The sequence below is a fragment of the Lolium rigidum genome, chromosome 3 (assembly GCF_022539505.1).
Source record: "Lolium rigidum isolate FL_2022 chromosome 3, APGP_CSIRO_Lrig_0.1, whole genome shotgun sequence".
Lineage (NCBI taxonomy): Eukaryota > Viridiplantae > Streptophyta > Magnoliopsida > Poales > Poaceae > Lolium > Lolium rigidum.
The window spans coordinates 83,317,263-83,323,262 of record NC_061510.1 but is presented as its reverse complement, the minus strand read 5'-3'; positions in this window follow the sequence as shown (position 1 = coordinate 83,323,262).

The window sequence follows — 6,000 nt, the reverse complement described above, 5'->3', positions numbered from 1 at the left end:
AACTTAGACATCCATACCGGGACAACATGGACAACGAGATAATGGACTCCTCTTTAATGCATAAGCATGTGGCAACAATTATTATTCTCATATGAGATTGAGGATATATGTCCAAAACCGAAACTTCCACCATGAATCATGGCTTTAGTTAGCGGCCCAATGTTCTTCTCTAACAATATGCATGCTCCAACCATTAACGTGGTAGATCTCTCTTACTTCGGACAAGACGGACATGCATAGCAACTCACATGATATTCAACAAAGAGTAGTTGATGGCGTCCCCGTAAGCATGGTTATCGCACAACAAGCAACTTAATAAGAGATAAAGTGCATAAGTACATATTCAATACCACAATAGTTTTTAATCTATTTGTCCCATGAGCTATATATTGCAAAGGTGAATGATGGAATTTTAAAGGTAGCACTCAAGCAATTTACTTTGGAATGGCGGATAAATACCATGTAGTAGGTAGGTATGGTGGACACAAATGGCATAGTGGTTGGCTCAAGGATTTTGGATGCATGAGAAGTATTCCCTCTCGATACAAGGTTTAGGCTAGCAAGGTTATTTGAAACAAACACAAGGATGAACGGAAAGACATATTGTAAACATTATAAGACTCTACACCGTCTTCCTTGTTGTTCAAAACTCAATACTTGATATTATCTAGACTCTAGAGAAACCAAATATGCAAACCAAATTAGCAAGCTCTAAGTGTTTCTTCATTAATGGGTGCAAAGTATATGATACAAGAGCTTAAACATGAGCACAACAATTGCCAAGTATCAAATTATCCAAGACATTTTTAGAATTACTACATGTAGTATTTTCCAATTCCAACCATATAACAATTTAACGAAGAAGAAACTTCGCCATGAATACTATGAGTAGAGCCTAAGGACATACTTGTCCATATGCTACAGCGGAGCGTGTCTCTATCCCATAAAGTGAATGCTAGGATCCATTTTATTCAAACAAAACAAAAACAAAAACAAACCGACGCTCCAAGCAAAGTGCATAAGATGTGACGGAATAAAAATATAGTTTCAGGGGAGGAACCTGATAATGTTGTCGATGAAGAAGGGGATGCCTTGGGCATCCCCAAGCTTAGACGCTTGAGTCCTATTAGAATATGCAGGGGTGAACCACCGGGGCATCCCCAAGCTTAGAGCTTTCACTCTCCTTGATCATATTGTATCATACTCCTCTCTTGATCCTTGAAAACTTCCTCCACACCAAACTCGAAACAACTCATTAGAGGGTTAGTGCACAATAAAAATTAACATGTTCAGAGGTGACACAATCATTTTAACACTTCTGGACATTGCATAAAGCTACTGGACATTAATGGATCAAAGAAATTCATCCAACATAGCAAAAGAGGCAATGCGAAATAAAAGGTAGAATCTGTCAAAACAGAACAGTCCGTAAAGATGGATTTTATTAGGGCACCAGACTTGCTCAAATGAAAATTCCCAAATTGAATGAAAGTTGCGTACATATCTGAGGATCACTCACGTAAATTGGCTTAATTTTCTGAGTTACCTACAGAGAATTAAACCCAGATTCGTGACAGCAAAGAAATCTGTTTCTGCGCAGTAATCCAAATCTAGTATTTACTTTACTATCAAAGACTTTAGTTGGCACAACAAAACATAAAACTAAGATAAGGAGAGGTTGCTACAGTAGTAAACAACTTCCAAGACTCAAATATAAAACAAAAATACTGTAGTAAAAACATGGGTTGACTCTCATAAGCGCTTTTCTTTAACGCCTTTCAGCTAGGCACAGAAAGTGTATCTCAAGTGTTATCAAAGGGTGGTGCATCTACAGCGGGGTTTGGAGTTTTCTCAACCATGCATAGTATATTGGATACATAAGTTTCAGCGTCTCCCTTTTCATTAGTCTTGGGCTTGCTACTCTCATCGAACAAATTTTCAGCAACAAGCCAAGCATAGTTATTTTCTAGTGCATCATTCATAGCTAGGAGTTTACATGGTATTGGTGCTTTGATCTCCCCACCATCATTAGTATTATTAGTGTACCTTATTCTATCCATGTCCATTTTTTCAAGGAGACTAACAAAATTAGTATGAGAACCAATCATATTAAATTTAGCAAAGACCTTTCTAGCCTCTCTTGCTAGACCACCAAATTCTCTAAGAAGGGTTTCTAAAACAAAATCTTTCTTTTCCCCCTCTTCCATATCACCAAGTGTAAGAAACATGTGTTGGATTATAGGATTGAGATTAACAAATTTAGTTTCCAACATGCGAACTAAAGCAGCAGCAGCAATTTCATAAGTAGGAGCAAGTTCTACCAAGTGTCTATCTTCAAAGTCTTCAGCGGTACTAACATGACTGAAAAATTCTTCTATATTGTTTCTCCCAATTATAGACCCGCGTCCTACCGGTATGTGTTTTGCGGTAAAGTTAAAAGGAAACATGATGAGCTAAGTAAAGTAAATGCAAGTAACTAATTTTTTTTGTGTTTTTGATATAGCAAACAAGACAGTAAATAAAGTAAAGCTAGCAACTAATTTTTTTGTGTTTTGATATAATGCAGCAAACAAAGTGGTAAATAAAATAAAGCAAGACAAAAACAAAGTAAAGAGATTGAGAAGTGGAGACTCCCCTTGCAGCGTGTCTTGATCTTCCCGGCAACGGCGCCAGAAAAAGAGCTTGATGGCGTGTAATTCACACGTTCGTTGGGAATCCCAAGAGGAAGGTATGATGCGCACAGCAGCAAGTTTTCACTCAGAAAGAAACCAAGGTTTATCGAACCAGGAGGAGCCAAGAAGCACGTTGAAGGTTGATGGCGGCGGGATGTAGTGCGGCGCAACACCAGAGATTCCGGCGCCAACGTGGAACCCGCACAACACAACCAAAGTACTTTGCCCCAACGAAACGAGTGAGGTTGTCAATCTCACCGGCTTGCTGTAACAAAGGATTAACCGTATTGTGTGGAAGATGATTGTTTGCAGAGAAAACAATGAAAGAACAAGTATTGCAGCAGATTTGTATTTCAAGTATAAAAGAATGGACCGGGGTCCACAGGTTCACTAGAGGTGTCTCTCCCATAAGATAAAAGCATGTTGGGTGAACAAATTACAGTCGGGCAATTAACAAATAGAGAGGGCATAACAATGCACATACATGTCATGATAAGTACGGTGAGATTTAATTGGGCATTACGACAAAGTACATAGACCGCCATCCAACCGCATCTATGCCTAAAAGTCCACCTTCGAAGTTATCGTCCGAACCCCTCCAGTATTAAGTTGCTAACAACAGACAATTGCATTAAGTATGGTGCGTAATGTAATCAATAACTACATCCTCGGACATAGCATCAATGTTTTATCCCTAGTGGCAACAAGCACAACACAACCTTAGGGGTTTCGTCACTCCCCGGTGTCAATGCGGGCATGAACCCACTATCGAGCATAAATACTCCCTCTTGGAGTTACTAGCATCAACTTGGCCAGAGCCTCTACTAATAACGGAGAGCATGCAAGATCATAAACAACACATATGTAATAACTTGATAATTAACATAACATGGTATTCTCTATCCATCGGATCCCGACAAACACAACATATAGTATTACAGATAGATGATCTTGATCATGTTAGGCAGCTCACAAGATCCAACAATGAAGCACAATGAGGAGAAGACAACCATCTAGCTACTGCTATGGACCCATAGTCCAGGGGTGAACTACTCACTCATCACTCCGGAGGCGACCATGGCGGTGTAGAGTCCTCCGGGAGATGAATCCCCTCTCCGGCAGGGTGCCGGAGGAGATCTCCGAATCCCCCGAGATGGGATTGGCGGCGGCGGCGTCTCGGTAAGGTTTTCCGTATCGTGGTTTTTCGCCTCGGGGTTTCGCGACGGAGGCTTTAAGTAGGCGAAAGGGCAACGTGGGGGCCACACGAGGGCCCCACACTACAGGTCGGCGCGGCCAAGACCCGGGCCGCGCCGCCCTATAGTGGCGGCCCCTCGTGGCCCCACTTCGACTCCTCTTCGGTCTTCTCGGAAGCTTCGTGGCAAAATAGGACCCCGGGTCTTGATTTCGTCCAATTCCGAGAATATTTCGTTACTAGGATTTCGAAACCAAAAACAGCAGAAAACAACAAGCGGCTCTTCGGCATCTTGTTAATAGGTTAGTTCCAGAAAATGCACGAATATGACATAAAGTGTGCATAAAACATGTAGGTATCATCAATAATATGGCATGGAACATAAGAAATTATCGATACGTCGGGGACGTATCAGGTTTCCCGAGCCTATATAAACTCCTGCCCGGCTACCGCAGAAATACATCTAATACACGAGTTAGGGTTTCCACTCTCTCTGCTTGCGCCGCCATCGTAGCCTACTCCATCCCGTGAGCCGACGTGCATCGGCGAACGGGAGAGCAGGTCTCCGGAACCGCTCGTCCTTGCGATCCTGTACGGGAGAGGGCGAATTAGGTTTTTGGGAAGCGCTTCGCACGACTGCTCAAGCTCTTCATCACGGGTCGCCTTCCGTCCAAGTCGGGCGGTGCTGCCTACCGTCGTCTTCAACGCCATCTATTTCGACCCGTCGTCCCCGTCGTCAACAACGTTGTCATCAACAACGTTACTGCTGCGACATCATCTGCTACACCTCCACCGCCACCTCCACCAGATCGGTACGTGCGACATATCTCGATCTGTTTAGCGATGGATGCTTTATCGTTTGCGCTGCTGCTACTCATGTTGATTAATGCATCTAGTATGTTTGAGTTTCACATGTTAGTAGTTGCTGCCATCATGTTTTATTTTCTGGAATTAATCATGGAAATTGTGTCTAATTATCCAACACATATCCCATATTTAGCAATGTATCCTATAATCAATCTTTTACATATTTGAAAGTGGTTATGAGATTTTGTTTTCTGCATACTATCTCTGTGATATGACGCGCATAACCTGGAGTGAATGTGCAGTTTTTTTCATTGTCTGCATTGAGATTTAGTATTGTTTTCATGCTATCATAGACTACTTATATGCCTTTCCATCGTATTTGATCACAGCTGCTGTTAATAGAATACGTGGCTTCTGACTGTATGGAAGTTTCTTATGGAGAAGTAGTAGCTTTATTATTTGCGACCTGTTAAATAGATAGTGATACGTCCCCTTACATTCAAGTGATTCAACTGTTATGATAACTCTTACTGTTGTAAGCTCACTAAGCGCAGGTATCTTCGTATGCATTTTCTATCCCTTTCAGTACAATACTCCATATATTCACATGTTCCCTGTGTTTAGATCACAAATACTTATCTAAATATATTCCAAAAAATATTACAAGGTACTGATCATCATGCACAGTGCTCTATTTTCTAGACTTTCGTTTTCCTTCTGGAAGCAAGGGATTCATGTAATTACTTTTTGACATGCTGATGCATCGCTGCAGTTTTAATTCTTCCTTTGTACTCAGTTAGGGACTTAGGTCTACAAGGAGATCAAATATTGCTTAGAGCTCTGAATTGGTGTGCATGTAGTATAATAAAGTGGTTCTTGAATTTTACATATATCCTCGCTTTGGGTTGAGTAAATCGATAATAATATGATTTTCTTTTATGCTTTATCTCTTTCTTTAGTGGTTGAATTCAGAAGATAAAATACCCATCTGCCACTGGCATCTGGACTTTGTTATGCGATATACATTTGGCCGTGGCTCAGTTTCAAATACTGAGTAATTTGTTCTGAAGGGAGCTTGGCAATTTTAGTGAGGCCTGAAGATAGTGTTCATATGTTACAGTTGTATCATGAAATCTGAATCTGAAGTTTTGAAGCTCAGTTTGAATGAAGGCTGCAAAGAATAGATAGACAGAGAAATCGCTAACTTAGGTATCTTTCACTCTGCCGAACTTCTATTCGGTGAGTATTATCACCTTGCCTGCTGCATCCTTCCCATTTGTTTTTTCCTTTTGTTTTTCTTTGCTACAATTAACTGAAAAAAACATATGA